This window comes from Plecotus auritus (assembly GCF_963455305.1).
Source record: "Plecotus auritus genome assembly, chromosome: 9".
Lineage (NCBI taxonomy): Eukaryota > Metazoa > Chordata > Mammalia > Chiroptera > Vespertilionidae > Plecotus > Plecotus auritus.
The window spans coordinates 11,286,318-11,305,252 of record NC_137783.1 but is presented as its reverse complement, the minus strand read 5'-3'; positions in this window follow the sequence as shown (position 1 = coordinate 11,305,252).

The following is an 18,935-nucleotide window of genomic DNA, read 5'->3' as shown; positions in this document are numbered from 1 at the left end:
GTTTGCAGGTGGTGTATCGAGGAGCTTGGGGTGCTCAGGAGGAGGAGGGTTGGAGGAAGGCCAAGGCTTGGGGCTCTTCAAGGCCCCACTTTCTCACTTTTAGATATTGTAAGATATTGTGCTTTTGCTTAAGCTGTCACTTGGGAAAACAGGAGGGGGGCTGCTATTTAAGATGAGGATAGATAGATAGGTAGATAGATAGATATGTGAACAGACAAATAAAAGGCTTGAGAACCTCTGGACAAGTTGTCCCTGCGGGTTACTTCCAGATTTAATATTCGCTGGTGCTGCTTATCTTGTCGGCCTCTGCCAACAGCCCCTTATCTCTCTCCACTCCCTTTCCTTCTTCCTTCCTCCATCCCCTCTCTCCTAAAGAGAAGCATTGCCAAGTCTCCATCTTAACTTCCAAGCTTGGGTTGAACTTAGGAACCAAACCTGAGGCCTGCTTCTTGTCTTTATGAGATGCTGTGAGGTCATGTGAAGGAGAAGGAGAAATAAAATCAATCTGTAATTTCTCCCATTGTTATTCTTGTTCTGATTGACATATACATTGAACCACAGATAGTGGAGGCCTTGACCTCCTGGAGCCAAGCGCACTCTCGCTTCCCCTGCCATGCTGTGCAGTGCAGAATCCTGAGGAACCGGAACACACTGTCGTTTTTAATGACACCGCAATGTCTATATGGTTTCTATCGTTTTTGTTTTTGCTGTTTTTTTAAGGCTGGAGGAACCATTCAAAAGGTTTTATGCTCAAAATGTACTTTGGAGTTGCATCTTGGGGAATAAGAACGCGTCCGTTCCTCTTTCTGCGGCAGTTTCACTGATTCCCACTGATACTAGCTCTAGAAGAACCTGAGTCAGCCGTAAAATGTGCCCATTCAGGAAGCTGGCAAGTTCATTTTCATTATGCCCTGCTGGGTGGGGGAGGGGGGAGGTCAGATTCAAGGGGGAGTGGGTGTTTGAGGAATGGTGGGTAGAGCCTGCCATTCCGCCCCTGCTCTGTGGGGTCCTCCCTCTAGGCCATGGGGCTTGACTGGAGAAGGAAGTGACTGGAGCCATGCCCATCACGCTGGCAGTGCCCACCTGGTGAATTCTGAGCACTAGTGGGATCAAGACCAACCTAATGCACAACCCTTGACTGAGGCTCTTCTGTCCTAGCTACACACAGAAATGGGCTCTGCCAGGCTGAGACTGAGCATGTGCACACCTCGCCTGCTGATTGGCTGGAGCCTGAGAGGCAGAGCCTTCTCCCATTGGCTGATCCAGATTGGCATAGATAGCAGGTGAGGGCAGGGCTTGTGGTCAGCAAAAGCCACCTGCCTAGCTTGTTCCCTGGGTTCTGAATACCCCCACTAAAAAAATACAAATAAAGCCTGCCACAGAGCAGGGCACAATGGCAGGCTCTACCTGCCATTCCTCAAACACACACACACCCCTGGAATCTGACCTAACCCCCCCTGCCCCGAAGAGGGCATAATGAAAATGAACTTGCCAGTTTCCAGAAGAGGGGGTGGCATCGCCTTTCTGAAACCTCCTTAGAGACAGAGCTCTCAGTTCAGGGCTCTGAGGACCTGGGAGCAGGTGGAGGAGGCACCTCTGGATGAGAAGAAGGGATGTAGAACCAGCTCCAGGTCAGCCAGGGTGCAGCCACCCCCCGGAGGATGTCCTTTCTGGAGAAGTGAAGAGGGCCCGAGGCAGAGCCTGACATGATGGGATCTTGCCTCATAGACAGGAGAGTTTACACCACCCTACCCCTCAAAAGAAGCAAATCGCCTTCCATCCCGTTTTCCATTTCCTTGGGGGTCTTTTCCCTCGGCACTGAGCCCTGAATCCTGGGATCAAAGCCTTTCTGTTCAGTTGGATGTCCTCTTGAAATTTCAGCTTTCTGGAAGGGCCATCGTAAGTCACAGCTCACAGAAACGGACCCCTCACTGGCCTGGGAGCAGGGAAGTGCCACCCTGTATACCCCGGGGGGCTGGGCTGGGGGGCACGAGCACACAGTGTTGATCCTAGAGCAACACTGTCTAATAGACTTTCCAGGGTGGTGTCCAATAGCACTAACTTGTGCTGAGTAACACTGTGTGGCCACTGTGCTTGAAATGTAGCTAGTGTGACTGAGGAACAGAATTTTTTTTATTTAAGTCCATTTGTTATACAATCTTATATTAGTTATATTAGTCACAGGTGGACCAGGTGGTGATCTGACATTTTCATACCTTCTAGTGTGATCACCCCACCAGTTCTAGTCACCTCCCATCACCGAGCTGCTCACTCACGCTAAGGAGAAAGTGACTTCCTGGCCCAGCTCCCCAGTCCCTTGTCTGTAAGCTGCTAGCAGTGCTGTCACAGGCCCGGCCCTGTGAGTACCTGCCCAGCCAGTTCTTTGTGTGGCCAGGTGTAATTAATTAATTAGCCATTGGTGAGCCCCGGAGAAGGGGTGCCCTTGATCTGCAGGCTCCTCCTTTGGTGAGGAGCCCTTGGAGCTGGAGGCAGTAAGGGTTGGGCAAGGATGACTCCAGGGCCATCCCAGACACAGAGCCCCACCTCCCGCTGGCAGTTCCGAGCGATGTCTGATGACACAGCTGCCATGGTGACAGAGCCACTGATCCCCAAAATGTCTGGGCCAAAGGATCTCTTCATATCCCTTATGCTCCAGGGAGCAGAAGCCCTCCATATTGCCACGTGTGGGTGAGGAGGGGCGCAGAAAGACCAGAGTTCTCCCACATGGGAGTAGCAGCTCTTTGTGGGCATAAACCCACTCATGTGTCTTGGATGAACAATGTAGAGGACATTAGAAGTTTTACCAGACATCTTGGAAAGGACTTACTATTCGGGGTATTATTATTTATGAATTATTGTATAAGTCCCTGCCCTGCAGGGAAGGGGAACAGACATTGTGTGGCCTCAGAGGCTGCTCTTCCCCATACCACACCACGTGTTTGCAGCCACTGGTTGCTGTGGGGAAGTAGGCAGATTTGCACATGAACCAAAGAACCTCCTGAGAAGAAAAAATCCTAGACCCCAACCGCTTTCCTTTTGAAGACCACCATTTATTTGATCTTTCTGATGTATGGGCAGGAAAAGACACTGGGCCCTAAAGGACTCAATGTGAAGGAAGAGGGATTTGGGCAAATGACCTTGACCTGACCCTGGAAAAAGGGGAGGCCTTTGGGGAGATTCCCAAAGTATAGGGAGTGTCATGATGACTAATTGAGAAACAAATGAGATGTTCCTTGTTTAGTATCGCAAGCTGGAGAAGTAGACCATGCATTTCCTGTGGGTAAGGTCACCAAGCTATTACCTTATTTAATAAACCAGCCAGTGGTTCAGTTCAGTAAACATTTGTAAAGGCTTGGTGACCACAGCAGGAAAGGGAAATCTGAGAAACAAAAAAGTGATTATGATGCCATATGATAAGTACAGAAACAGACGCATATACAGATCCCAGAGGAGGAAGTGAAGGACAGTTTCTAGCGGTGTTCAGTAAGGTTCCCAGGAAGAGGTGACCAGTGAGATGGGTTTTGAAGGGTGAATAGGAGTTCACTAGTTGTGGCCACGGTAGGGGCTCTTTAACGGTTGGCAGCCCATGGTTGGTGGGTGGGTCTGCCTAGTTTAAAGATAGAGGAACAAAGGCAACTCTGCACATTCAATTTCCAACAGACAGACATGCTGACTTGATGGTGGGTGGAGGTTCCCTACACACATCATTCACTTGGGAGGTGAAAGCACCCTCTAGGACCCTGGCATGAAGCAACTTTAGAAGTCACAAGACCTGGTGGAATTGCCCAGTCACAGAGGCTGTAGTTTCCTCTGAGTCTTTGTGCACAGACAGTAGGAACCAAGGAAGGACAAATAGATACTTCATGCCCGAAGCTGCTCATCAGCAACGGATAAGACTTCCGGCGGAGGCAATGCGGCTCAGGGCACTTCCGCCCGCCGGGGAAGTTTCTGCGTTATCTTCCATGTGGGCATCCGTCCCTCACACGGCTCTCTCTGCCTGAGCTTTACGGCAGTGTTGTCAGTTCTGAGGCCCCATTTGTGGAGAGGGCCCCTCCAGAAAGCTGGTGCCCAGGCAACCCCTTTCCTCACTCCACAGAGAGAAGTAGCTGAACCAGCGCATTGCCCGACACAGTCTTGAGTGATGCCGAAGAGTCCTGGTCTGAGGTTGGTCCTGCCTTTGACTGTGGAGGGCTCAGCCTGGGTCTCACCAAAGGGGGCAGCCCCGAAGTAGGCATCGCCCCTCTGAAAAGAGCAGGTGTCATTCTTGTCGCTTTAAATTAACTTCAGCTAAGAGGGACTGGCAGAAACATGATGCTGGGTGAACTGTATTTGACGGATATTCTGTCAAATATCACGTGGGGTTGTGATCCGCACCTTTTCCCATCTGCTCTCCCATCTGAGTCTCTGAATGCACAATGGCGTAATTACCATACTTCCTACGGGTTTCCCACCATCGGATCAGATCCCTGCATGTGAAATGTGCCCGCAGGAGAAGGCAGCCCTGGTGGGTGGGTGCCAAGGCGAGGGCATCCCTTCTTCCCACGGGGAGAGCGGGAAGAGAGGCGGGCTGCCGGGAAGGCGGCAGGCCAGCCCGGGAAGGTGCTCATCCTGGAGACAAAGGAGCAAGGTGGAGGCTCGGGAGTCAGGGGCGGGATTGAGATCACACAAACCTGCAGCCCTTGGAAACTGGCTTAATCCATGTCATAAAGAGTTGGGAGGGCTTTTCTCTCCGTGAATATAATACCTTGCTCTTCGGATCAGCTTTTTTTCCCAGAACATTTCAAAGCTCTCTGCAAATGCAGTGGAGTCTCCTTAGATTAGCGCTCGGCCTGTTATTACCTGGCTTTGGATACACCCGGGTCAGCGGGTCACCTGGGGCCCTGCAACAAGACAGTTCCCTACAACAAAGGGCCTGGTGTGATGTGGTTTGCCTAACTAATGGTTTTCAAACTAAGTGAGTCATGGGACCCTTAAAAAAAAAAAAAAAAAAAAAAAAAAAACCAACAGCCTGAAGATGAATTCCTATTCTGGTTAAAGCAAAGTGGGATGTGGGGGGTAGCAAAGATGGGTCCACTTGACACCCCCAGCCCTTGCAGCCCCAGGAGTCCAAGGCTCCCCCCGCCCAAGGCCATACTGCCTGGCACCCCCACTTTCTTACAGAAGAACAGCCTTGAGGTGAATGACTGTGTTTGCAAACAGGAACTGCAGCGGATCAAAGAATCTGTTGTATATTCAGAGACTGGAACTGGAGTGGCGCTTAGGGAAAGTTGTGGATCAAGCCTAAAACCCTCAAAAGATTGGACAGAGTCATTTCAGGGTGCTCCCTGGGGGCCTGGGCCTTATACACTGCTTCCCTAGGTTCCCGTGACACCAGGCCGTGCTATTGCCGAGATGTATTTATTGAACACAGTCCATGTGCGCATGGTTCTTGGACTGTGCCCGACTCACTGCAAATGACAAGCCTTTGTACATTTCCTCCTCTGCCCAGAACCCTCTTCTTCCTCCCTCCTCTAATCCAGGTCCCATCCACAGGCAAGCCCCTGCTCACAGTCGGCCCTGATTGGGAAGGAGTGCCATTTCTAGGGATGTTGGGTTGAGGCTGGAGGACCTGACGGGTCAGTGAGTGTAGCAGGCCGAGTCTACCCAGGAGATAGAAACCACTGGAGTATGGAAAACAGGGGGCTTGAGTACAGGAATTGGTTCTGTCGGATGTGGCAGAGCTGAGAAGCCAGACAGGGCCACGGAGTCGTCCACCGACGAGCAGCATAGAAGCCGCCAGCACCCTCGGCCAGGGGGCAAGGGGGCCAGGGGGCCAGGGGGCCAGGGGAGGGGGCGGGTTACCAGAGTGAGCCAGGGCGCACAGGCAAAGCTGCGTCCACAGGAGGTGTCAGAAGCGGGGAGGCCACAGGAGAAGCTAGTGCCGCCAGAGTCTCCGTCCTGGGCCAAGTGGGAAGGCCCTTCCTTCCATCGCCCTGCCTCCTCCAGGGCTGCCCACCAGCCCAGCCGGGCAGGAAGCCAGTCGATAAGGTGCCTGAGAGATGCAGCCTGTGGGGGTCCAGCCCCCTCAAGACAGAGCAGGGCGTGGAGAGGGTCTGAGGCCTGCAATGGGGCTATTGCGGAAGATGAACTTGGTAGCCTGCGGGAACCTTCCCAGCTCCCAGAGGGGCACTCTGCAGGAATTCTCTTCCCTTTCCGCAGTCACATGATAAGGGCCTTAGCGGTAAGGTCTCAGGCTCAGTAAAATTCCCGCAGAACCTTTCCATTGGTTCGTTAACGTCCCACCGGATTGGTTTCCTTCTGTAACTGGGGAGAAATGCTGTTCTGACTTGCAGGTGCACTTCCTTTTATGAGCCAATGAGGATTCTATAACCCATCATGTTTCCATTTTGCCTTTGCTGCCAGGAAGCCCGGAACTAAATGTCAAACTTCCCAAGCACAGGTTGGTAACTGTATGCTTTCCCCTTCAACAGTTCTTTAAACCTGCGACGTCTGGTTTCACACGCTCCTTGATCAAATGTTGTGTAATGGGACACCTCAAATTCTTCTGAGCAGCGAACAACGTATACCTCGGCTTCATGTCCATTTGAGATGATCCCGATAGTTTCTGCCTCAGGGATTCTTCCTCGAATTTGGTCCCTATTTCCCTTCCCCCACAAATCTTCCTGGTGATTTCTCATTTTCCCACATTGAGAAAGCCACAGGCCCGTCCCACTTCTCCCTGGCACTCTCTAACGCTTAAATTGTCACTGTATCTCTCTCACTTCCCATTCCACGGCCCTCTTCAGAGAGTTCCTTTCCCACAGGGCATGAACCCTTCCCCAGCAGTGCCAGCGTCACGGGGCCCACCAAAGAGGAAGCCGAAAGTCTGCACGGAGAAGTGAGGGCCGCTGGAGGTGGGGGGTCAGCATGTGGCCATGATCTGCAGTCCTCATGGGCTTTGGGTTGCTGATCTGGTTTGAATCCAGCTCTGCCACTCACGTGCCGTGACCAATGGACATTGGCTGTGCCTACCAGCGACCGGCACAATATCCCTTCCCATGGTTTTGGTAACAGCGCCCCAATTTTTCTCCAGGGATCACTTCTCTTCCACTGCATATCCAGTCTAGGTGGGACTGTCCTTCAAAGTGCTGGGCCCTCCCTGCCCAAGATACGGTCAGGTGACCGTGCCACACTCATGAGACTCTTCGAAGAGGGTAAATTTTGAGTGGGGTCATGAGTTGAAGCTCATTCATCTTGCTGACAATCCTTAGTGGGCTTGTCTATCAGCTCCTACTACCTTCGAACCCAAAGCACACTGCCTCCTTGTCGGTGTAAGGCCCGCATGCTCAGATTTTCCCTGTGTCTTTAAAAATGAGTTTCTGCCCTAACCGGTTTGGCTCAGTGGATAGAGCGTTGGCCTGCAGACTGAAGGGTTCCAAGGTTCGATTCCGGTCAAGGGCATGTACCTTGGTTTCGGGCACATCTCCAGTAGGGGGTGTGCAAGAGGCAGCTGATGGATGTTTCTCTCTCATCGATGTTTCTAACTCTCTATCCCTCTCCCTTCCTCTCTGTAAAAAATCAATAAAATATATTTAAAAGAAAAAAGAATGAGTTTCTTTTGCTGCAGCCATCAAATTCTGAGTGATGCAGGGCCTGAGCCTGGGCCTGGACAGCTTATGGAGCCCTTGGGCTCAAGGTTCTACATCTTTATAATGACACCAAGACATAATCATTGGGGGGAGGGGAGAGGGCAAAGCACTTAGTCCATCATGGGTGTTTCACAAATATTTCTTCCCCCTTCCCTGCCCTGCTGAACAAGTGACGGGCAAAAGCTGATGGGACCTGCCCCCATTCCACTGATGGCAAGCACCAATGGTCAAGTCTCCTGAGACCTCACAGTCTTCTTCAGGATCTCTCTGGTGTTCAAGGAATTCCTTAGGCTCTCACTAAAGGGTGAGCCGTGGTTTACCCATTTCAGTGGGAGAGGGCTGTGGAGCTGGGAAGGTCTTTAAAAAACTCATCAAGGAACGAAGTCATCAGAGGCTCCATTGGTGGCCTTTGCCAAAGGCCTGGCCCCAGCTCCTACACAGCAGAGCTGCTCTGCTCCGTGCGTTCCTCTCTCCATAAAACTGCAGCCGATTCTGTGTTAGAAGCATATGCACAAAGCATGGCTTTGAGGGGCCTGCTGTTTCCTGCAGTGACTCACTATTGGTGGGCACTGAATTGCTTCGATTCTCCAAGAAGACTCAGCAAGCATCCTCCACCCTGGTCAGCATGCACCCGGAGCTGGATGGGGCTGCCTCCCGGGGCCCCTCAGTGCACTGAGCCGTTCTGTGGAGAGCACCTTTCCCACTGAGCAAGTGGTGGCTCAATGTGATGTTCCCAACCCCATGGTCTGCTCCATGGGGAACCCACTGGCTATTCCAAAGGGCTGGCTGGCCACAAAGTCTTCTTAAAAGAATCGCTACTGGCAGCATTACTTCTAGCAATTGCTTCACATTAGCAGAAGGTAAGTTCATTAGCCTTATCTTACAAATGCAGAATCAGACTTAAGCAGTTAAGAAACTTGACCAAGGATACACAGCTACTAAGGGATGGAGGGATTCTCAAGAGCCTCACGTGTGCCAACTGCCTGCAAAGCCTGTGCGCTTGACCACTCTGCTGTGCTGCATCTCTCACGCTTCCGGGGGTTGGCCCACCAGGACCTCAGTCACAGTCACCAGGCGGGCACTAGCCACCTGGAGTCGTAGGGAGGAAGAGAACTGATTTCTGCTGCCGCTGCTCAGAGGCTAGTAGCTTTGGAAAGTCACATTCCCTCTGTTTCTCGGGTCCCTCCTTTGGGGGAAGGACACTGCAGCTCCGCTACCTCAGTGGGATGAGATCATCTACAACATTCTACCCAGAAGCACTGTGATGGGCATTAGCAGCTCAGAGAGGACAAGTGTATGGAGTGAGGAGGAAGCAATGGGAAGGAAATGATTCTCTGGGGGTCTGCTGGGGCCTGATGCTGCACTGTCTTCCTTCCTCTTACTGCTCAAAGCTGGCACCCCCAACCATGGTATCAGCCAGGATGCGTCCTCCTGGCCTCCTTGAGGGAGAGGCAGGAGCCAATCATAGGTCAGAAACAACAGGATTCTGTGAGTTCTCAGGGAGTCTGCCTGCTATGGGCCTCCAAACAGTTCTCCTAATTCTTTTTCCCAAGTCAGCCTGCGCTTTCAGATCTCCCTTCATTGACTGGGAAGGAGTTGGAGAAGCTTGAGATGGCATGGGATGCCCAGGCCTTGAACTTCCTGCTTCGTCACTCCCTGCAGACCCAGGGACCACAGTGTTTTCTCGGCCCTGTTCTGGCGAGCCAAGTGGCTTCCCCTCGCCTACACCACCCCCACCCCCACCTCATTACAGAACAAAGGAACCTGGCTCTTTCCTTCCAGTCCAGAGAGGGTTCCTAATTGGCTTTCCATTAAAGGGAAAATAGACTACTGTTTCCACCTCATTATTTATGAGCCTTTCTGGAAGTGCATTTCCATGCACTCTGGGATTACTCACGCCCATTTTGCTTGGCCATATTTTATGATCTGTTTTATTTATTCAGGGCCTCTATTGGCTACTCACATCTGAAACCAATTAAAAACCAAGAAATAGGAAAAACCAAATAAACACCTGGAGATGTCCAAACCCAGTCTTTTTGAAGCTGGCGATTGGGGCACTAGCATGGCATGGCCATCAGTGTAGGCCATGGGAAGCGGAGGGCTCTCTCCTAGGGACACCAGGGGACAAGGCCACACAAGATGGCAGCTCGTCCATTTGAAGACCTCTCTTTGACAAGCATGGGCCGAGTCTGCCCCGTTTCTTGCTTCACTTGGAATCTCCCTGCAGGACAAAGGCATCGCCAATTTTTGGATCTCCCTCTCTGTCTGGCATGTAGGAGGCCCTCGCAACTCTTTGCTCAGCCTTGGTTCTCCTCACCACCACACTGCTGTGAGCACGTATGTAACACACATCACACAAGTTTACACCAGTATGGGGAACCATCAGCTCTACTCCTGAAGGACTCTTAGAAGTAAACATGTTTCCCTTTTGATCTCAAAAGAAATTTAAAAACGCCAAGCTTGCTTTTCCCAGAGTCCTCCAGCCTTCTGGAGATGGGGGTTGGGTCTCTGGAGAAGAGGGCAGGCCCCAGGCCCCGCCTCTTTTTTAGGGGAGTCTCGACTGTTTCTCACCTCCTTATGGGATGTGCTCAGGAGCCTATGTCCATGGGCAAGTCCCCTGCCTCTTGTTTGTCCATTAAGATGCAGACAAGCCCCTCATTCTGCCTGTGCTCCCCTCCCCCAACTCCAACCCCCCTCTCTGCCCCACAGCCCACCCCCACCCTGGGGAGCCAAAGGCCCCCTTCTTCCCCTGAAGCTGAGCTGGTGTGTGGACAGTATGGAGAGGGACAGGAGCAAGGGACACCACCAGCAGTGTGTTGGCAGGCACACAGATGGTGTAAATGCCAGTGCATTGGGGAACTCCGTAGGGTTTCTGTTGTGATTAAATGATACACGTCACATCTCTGATGTTTTTTCCTCTCTAGGATATTTGTGATTTGTAATTTGATTCGTATGTGCACATGTGGGCATACACACACACACACACACACACACACACACACACACGTAAGATGGGCCCCTTTATTCTTAGGGGTAATGCTGCTTACAGATTTATCTTTCCTAATCTCTCCCTTCCTTTAGTGATTTATAGAAAGCCTACTTTCCTTCCTTCACTCATTTGTTCATGAATTGAACTATGTGTTGGGTGCTTCTAAGTGGCGGGCGCTAACCACACATGGGAATCAATGCTCCTCAAAGTCTCCTCCCCCCACTGCCAGCTCAGCCTGCGCCTACCCTGGGGATAACACATTTGAGAGGGTGTAGAAGCTGCAAAAGCCATCAACTCCTGAGACAGGAGCAGAACGAGGAAACTGACCCAATTCTACTTGTCCACAAACCACTGCTTCCAAATTTGAGGTCTGTTCTCTTACATCTTGGTCACATTCTGTGATTGGGGAACTGGCACGGCCATGCCAATAATGACGGGTGTTTTGCTGCTACTAGACAACTGGCCTGAATCTTCCAAATATGAGAAGCAAAGTTATCCAACCTCCCTGCCCTCTGCTTTCTTCATCAGCTCCTGGGGTCTGGTGATGGGATGTGCTCAGGACCCTATGTCCATGGGCAAGTCCCCTGCCTCTTGTTTGTCCATTAAGGTGAGGATGGTGAGGATTCGGGGAGCAAGTGGGCATGTGAAGGGGGCGGTGAGGAATGGATCCCTCTCAGGGGGAGGTTCAGAGCTTGGCCGTGTCACGTAGGCCGAGTGACGCTGGATTACTCTGCATGGCAGGGCGAGAAAATCGTAGTATTCCTTCACCATTGCTGCTGGGACCACAGTGGCCGCCTAGAAAAGGGTAGGGACTCCTTCTTAGATTAATATTTGTAAACACATAAAACAAAATACACTGGATGAAAAAGAAACCAATTATATTAGAATGCTATCAAAACATGTTTTTATATCATGGCAGATTAATGTATGTGCTGGTTTATAAGTACATTTAAACAATAAGACAATGCATTTGAGATATAGGCGGCATTCACTCAGATTTTATATTTTTAAGGAGATATCTGTTTAAACAGGCTGCTGTTCCTTGGCTTGATCCCAGGCAATGTGACCCGTTTATCTCCAAGAAGGCAACGTGCACATGTCGTGCTGGGCACTCAAGTGGTTTTTCTTTTCATTTTGATGGTTGATGGGGTTGAGAAATCTTGATTCACGAAGATAGACTGTCATCAACGTATTTCAAAAGTCCACAGCTTGCTTTCCGGAATCCTCTAAAGATTTTGGAGTTAGACTCCAGGTGTGGGAATACACAACTTTGCCACTGGGTGCTGAACCACTGGGACACGGGCTGCTCAGGAGGTGACAAGTGTGTCTCATGAGGACCTGCAGACAAGGGCACCTAGAAGCAGTCAGGTCCCTAGCACCATGGCAGAGGAGCGCACCAAGGACAGATGCCATGCAAAGGTCCCTGGATCCCCCAGCAGAGGAACAGTCACAGGTCCCTCTAACATCCCTACGCTGCGCTCACAAGTGCAGCCAATACTGAAGTCCAGCTGGAAGCTATCAAATAGCTTGATAACTGCAATGTCCTCTCATCCCATTTCACAGACCCCTCCCCTCCCAGAACACCTTGGAAGTCCGTGGATGCCAAGTTAAGAACCACTCTTCCACGCGGAGGAAATGAGGGGCAGAGAGAAAAGTCAGCCGGACGACACGGAGCTGGAAACTCCCTAGCGTCATGAACACGAGCGTCCTCCTGACGTCTAACCACAGTGACGCGGAGCCCTCCGTCCCGGCGAGATCCCCAGCCAAGTCTCCCTGACTCTCAGCTGCGCTTCGAGTGAGGGGGGTTTGCAGCAGAAATCAAGGAAGGGGCTGGATTTCATACTTGGGTCAGTCGAGGAGGATTGTGAATCCATCTGTCAATGGGACCCATCCAGCTGCAGCGGGCTCCAGAGGCGGGCAAGGAAGGCTCGCCTGCGAATTGGCACACCCTTCAGGGAAGGCGATGAAGTGCAGGTCAAGTTGATCTCATCTAGATCTCAGGGTCCTGGGGTCCCCTGCAGACAGTGGGAGGCACCTAGAAAACTCACCGAGCCTTTGCAGGGGAGGGGGTTGTGTGTGTGTGTGTGTGTTTCAATCCTCACCTGAGGGTATTTTTCCATTGATTTCCAGAGAGAGAAAGACAGAGAGAAATATCCATGTGAGAGGAGAAGCACATCGATTGGTTGCCTTCTGCACGTGCCCCAACCAGGGCCCAGGCCGGGGAGGAGCCCATGGAGGTATATGCCTTTGATCGGAATCAAACCCTGGACTTCGGTCCACAGGCAACGCTCTATCCACTGAGCCCACCTGGCTGGGGCTCACAGGGCCTTTTGCACAGGAGGTCAGTAGCTCATGGCTCTGATGTTTGGGAGCTGGAGGAGGTTGGGGAATGAGCTGCACCGGTAACCCCCACCTTCCCCGTTGCTTTTGCATGGCTCATGACCCTCCGCGCTGCATTCGGAAGGGAGGCGAGGCCTTACTGGGTTGTTGGTGACCAGAGCTCAGGGTTTGGCCCTTTCAGAAATCTGGGTGAGATGCTGGGCCCTGGCAGATGCCAGCCTGCCCAGCGGTTGCGGCAGGAGCTCTAACGAGAAGCCGACAGCTGAGTCCCCTTGGCCGGCCCTACCTCCAGCAAGCCCGCCGCTTCCCTGCGTGTCCTCCCCACGCTGCGTTGTAGGTTTTCTCCTCATCTCAACCTCCAGTCCCTTTTCCCATTCTTCTGAATGTCAGAGTCACGACCTTTGCGGTTTATGGGCCACCAGAGACCGAACTAAATGTGTTAGCTCTGAGTCCAAACCAGTAATAGCCGGCCAATTAAATTAATAATCCATATTGTTACAATGTTTAACCACGGCTGTTTCCTCAGCGGTCTGTTTAAATCACAGCCAAGGCCTGACCTATTAAAATGAATAACTGGAATTATGAGAAACTCCATTTAATAAACACAGCGAGGAACGCAGCACAATTGGGCATGAAATATTTATTGCCACTTGAAGCAGAGAGCTGTTGGGGGCTTTAAGATGAGATTAATGAATGCGTTTTAATTTCTGCCTCACAGGGTGGGAGGTGGACCTGGAACCGAAGGCCCGTGGGCAGATTCCTGGGAAAATCCTCTTGCGTCGTGTTCCGCACTGTGCTGGGCCCCCGCCAATCGGCTGTAAGAGCAGGAAGGTAGGCCTCAGGTCACTGTCTTCTTGGGGACCTAGTACTTGCTCAGTAAATGTTCTCAGGGTGGGTGGATGGATGGATGAGTGGACGGATGACTAGACAGGTGGACTAGTGATGGATGAAACATTTTGACACCTTACAGGGGTCCTCAAACTATAGCCCACGGGCCACATGCGGCCCGCCAAGGACATTTATCCGGCCCGCCGGGTGCCGCTGCCTGTCCTGCTTAGCAGCCGACTCGTCCCAGGCCCGCAGTGCGCATAGGAATTTGTTCATAGTTTGTTTGTTTTTTAAACTATAGTCTGGCCCTCCAACTGTCTGAGGGACAGTGAACTGGCCCCCTGTTTAAAAAGTTTGAGGACCCCTGCAGTATCTACATTTTGATGATATAGGACAGATGAAACACTGCCTGACACATTCTCAATCCTCAATAGATGGCAATTGTCATCATATGTGGTTAGCAGAGCAAAGCCTGGTTAATTTACTAGAAAATCACTGCTCACATTCAGCACCTCCTCAGGGGTCCCCAGGCTGCCCCGAGCCCTGACTTCCACCCTATCACCCATCTCTCTTTATGTACGCCTGGGAGTCTATTTTAGATTTGATGTTTTCCTTGGTCTATTTTTTGGCTTTTCTCAAAACAAATTGCTCCTTTCCCTTTTCCCCAAAGTTCAATGTCTTATTCCAACACTAGAGGCCCGGTGCACAAAATTTTTGCACTCCGGGAGGCATGGGGGGGAGGGCGTCCCTCAGCCTGGCCTGGGCCCTCTTGCAGTCCAGGACCCCTTGAGGGATGTCTGCCTGCCGGAAGTCAGACAGCCCTCTCAAAGTCCAGGGCTCTTGCAATCTGGGACCTCCAGCTCCTTAACGCCCACCTGCGGCGGACCCAGGAGAGGTTCCCGCCACTGCCACTACGCTTGCCAGTTGTGAGCCCAGCTTCTGAGGGAGCGCACTGACCACCAGGGGCAGTTTCTGCTTTCAGCGACCGGTCATTCTGGTAGTTCCGCCCTAATGGTTGCTTAGGTTTTTATTATATAGATTCACCCCGACATGTCCCCTTTTTCCCCGGTGGAGCTGTATTTCACGGAGTGGGTCCCCTTTTCCCAGGCATCAGCTCTGAGCTTATGATAACGGGTTTAGGAAATGTGGTTGCTGTAATGACAGCCCTCAGCGGGTCCTGGCAGCGGCGTGGTTATTGGGGCTCTGTGAACGAGACAGGAGAGCCCGCGTGGAAAAGAAGGGCTCCTCTCCGGCCGGGGCCTGCTTTCCTGGGAAGGGGAAAGCGGCCGGCCGAGCCACAGGCTGACACGGTGAGGGCGGGGAGGGGAAGGTGGGGCCATGGGAGGCCTCGCCTTGGTTTCCCCTCTGAGAACCAGGGTCTCCTGGCGGCCACAGAAATGCCCTGCTGGTCCAGTCACCACGTCCCCCAGGCCAAAATTTAATACATTCATGAATGGGAGGCAGGCAAGCACCGTCTTATTTTAAATTGGGAGAATCTTGAAACTGGAAACAGAAGAAGAGGACTGAGCCGAATGAAGGAGGGCAGATGTCTGGTGTGTGGGATGATGTTGGCTATTTTCTCTTTCGATGAGGAAAAGGTGGCTCCAACCTTATAGAAGATTGATGGGACCTCTCCATTGCATTCAAAAGCCAAGAATGGCCCTAGCCGGTTTGGCTCAGTGGATAGAGCGTCAGCCTGCGGACTGAAGGGTCCCAGGTTCGGTTCCAGTCAAGGGCATGTACCTTGGTTGCAGGCACAACCCCAGTAGGGGGTGTGCAGGAGGCAGCTGATCGATGTTTCTCTCTCATCGATGTTTCTAACTCTCTATCCCTCTCCCTTCCTCTCTGTAAAAAATCAATAAAATATATTTAAAAAAAAAAAAAAAGCCAAGAATGGACCCAAACAGGGGTGTCAAAAAGACATAGGACCAACCTGGCCTGGCCAAAGGTGGAGAAATTTGATTATAGGTTCAATAACAATAACTGTATTGAATCAAAACACATTTATGTTCAAATCCATGATTTCATAATGGTACTTTAAAAGAAAATCTCATACATTTTGGAAGAAGCTAAGGAGCGAATCTATTTTCTGAAAACAGGCAAGTTAAAGAAGAATCGAGTCTTTGCCTGCCTTTCTAGCTGGAACTATATTTCAGAATAACTGATAGAAGAAAGTTCTTATTTATAGAAGATTTTCAGCCACTCAATGCAAAAGAATGACAGAATTAGAGTATCACCTGTTAAAACTGCTGATGAAATAACGGGTCCAGGCGGTGGCCAGCAACGGCACCTGAGGTCACTCAGGGCCAAGCTGATGGGAGCCCTCCTAGTGAAGGGGTCGGGCGGACAGCGCTGAGTTAATTGCCCCCTCGTGTCAAGGAGGACAACGTACACAGCCCTATTTGTGGAAGAGTCTGGCCCAACTCACACCTGAACTGGATGCTGCTTCTAGTTCTAATGACCTACTTACAGGAAGTGTAGGGGACAGAGGAACATGTTAAATAGGACCCTGGTCATGGTCAACATAACCCAGAATGCGGGAAACTCTACAACGACCCAGTTTTTTCAACAAATAAAAGTTCAAGAAAAAGAAAAGTGGGAGGAGGAATCTATTGGTTAAAAAAAAATAATAAGATCAGACACAAAAGGTCACTTAGATGGTTCCTTTATATAAAATATCCAGAATAGGCCCTAGCTGGTTTAGCTCAGTGGATAGAGCATTGGCCTGTGGACTAAAGGGTCCCGGGTTTGATTTTGGTCAAAGGCACATGCCTGGGTTGTGGGCTCTATCCCCAAGAGGGAGTGTGCAGGAGGCAGCCAACCAATGATTCTCTCTCATCATTGATGTTTCTATCTCCCTCTCCCTTCCTCTCTGAGATCAATAAAAATATATTTTTTAAAATATATCCAGAAAGGAAAATGCATAGAGACAGGATGTAGATTCATGATTGCCAGGGGCTGCGGGGAGGGAGGAATCCTATATAATAAAAGGCTAATATGCAAATTGTTCCCTTGACCAGGAGTTCGACCAGGGGGCATGGTCGGCCAGCCAACCACCCACAGCCCCTCCCCGCAGCCGGCCAGACCCCACCTGTGCACGAATTCATGCACTAGGCCTCTAGTAGGGAATAATTACTTAAGAGCACAGGGTATTCTTCTGGAGTGATGAGGAAGTTTTGAGGCTAGAGAGAGGAGGCAGTTGCCCAACATTGGGAACCCGCCAAATGCTCGTGAATTATACACTTAAAAATGCTTAATTGTATGATGTGTGAATTTTACTTCAATTAAAAAAAAAGAGACTTAAGAGGCATATCAATCACATATAAGTGTGTGAACATTGTATGAATCCTCATTCAAATAAACCAACTATTAAGAAAAGGACTGTGAATAATCAGAGATATATGAACACTGGATACTTGCTGGTATTTTCACAGATTATTGTTATTTTTAAGTTTAATGATCATATCATTGTCATGTTAGTACAAAATAAAGAATCCTTTTATACTTAAAATGTCTACTGAAAATGTATAACTGACATTATTTCTGGGATTTGTTTTAGAGTAATTCAGTGTATTTGTCTATGTGAAGGAGGAGGAAGATGTAAGTGAAACAAGACTGGTCATGTTTTGATAAATGTTGAAGTTGGCTGTTGACTACATAGGGATTATCTCTCCTTTTGTTATTTTTTTTTAATTTCCATACAAGAGTTCAAAAATAAATCTACAATGTTGGCCAACCAACATTTACAAAATAGTTAACCTCCCTAGTGATCAAAGAAATGCAAATTAAAATGACAAGGTACAACTCTCAACCTATCAGATTGGCAAAGATGCTGAGAATGTTAACATTCACTCTGGCAAGGAGGGAGGTGACAGGCACCCGTGCCTGCCTGGTTTGTTTGGCATGGCCTTGGTGTCACCTTACTAGAAAGCATCTTGGCAATAGGAGTAAAAAGCCTTAAATCTGTGCGCGCCCTTTGCCCCAGAAATTCTACTTCTAGTAAATTATCCTGAGAAAATGATCAAAGAAGGGCGCAAGATATCTGGTCCAAAATGTTTATTGTAGTATAATTATAATAGCAAAAGGATTCAAAATAGACCAACTACACACCAATATGGAAATGGCTTAAAGACGAAGGAATATCCACATATGGATCCTTGCAGAGTCATTAAAAATGATGATGCAGCTGTGTATTTAATTACATAGAACAACGTGTCGTAGCTATATCAAGAATGGAGAAAAAGCAAGTTCAAAGGCTATAGATAGTAAGATACTTTTTCTGGTTTTTAAAATATGGAAGGAAAACTGTTAACAATGATTATCTCTTGATGGTGAGAACATGAATTTTTGTTTTCTTTTGTTTTTGCTTTTCTTCTGCGTAACTTTATTTTTTCATCCATCTAAATAAGTTTTGAGTTGTTTGGGAATTCTACGTAATGAATTATTTTGTAATTAAAATAGCCTTTGCCTAATGAAATGACATGATATCAGGAATTCACTGCAGAGTCATCTGCAGTTGGGCTCTGGATGAAACAAGTTTGGCTGTGAGTTGACAGCCCTTGAAGCTGGGTGACTGGGTACCTGGGGGTTCCTTTTACTTTGTTTTCTATTCTGTATGTGTCTGGGATTTTTCATCCTGAAGTTCTGGGATTTTAATCATCTCTTTCAGTACAAAATGGCATCTTGTCATCTTTGGTCTCTGACCCTCCCATGCGCACCCCCCAGAGGTCACATAGAGCCAGCATTATGCTCAGAGACACTAATACTGTCTGATATTTTGATTATTAAAATGGCTCATCTCTCCTGTGGTCATAAAGGCATTAAAGTAGGAAATAATCCTCTTGTGAGATTCCCCCTGCCCCACCTCTGCCACCTTTTCTACCTACACAAGCTGCCTGGGGCCCGGGGCACAGATTTCAACCAAGAGCCTATTGGCCCGTACAAATAAACTCACAGCCTTTGCACCTTCAGCAGTCTGATTCCTGCGCCACCCCATCTGCAATGGCCTGTCATTGTGCCCTTGTGCATTGGGCCATCTCTCTTTCTCAGAGGAAGGGGGTAGGAAGAGGGGAGCAGTTTTGACATTCCCGGCCTAAAGATTGGTTCTTCTCGCTTGGCTACTGCCCAATGCTTTCCCACCCAGGCATGTT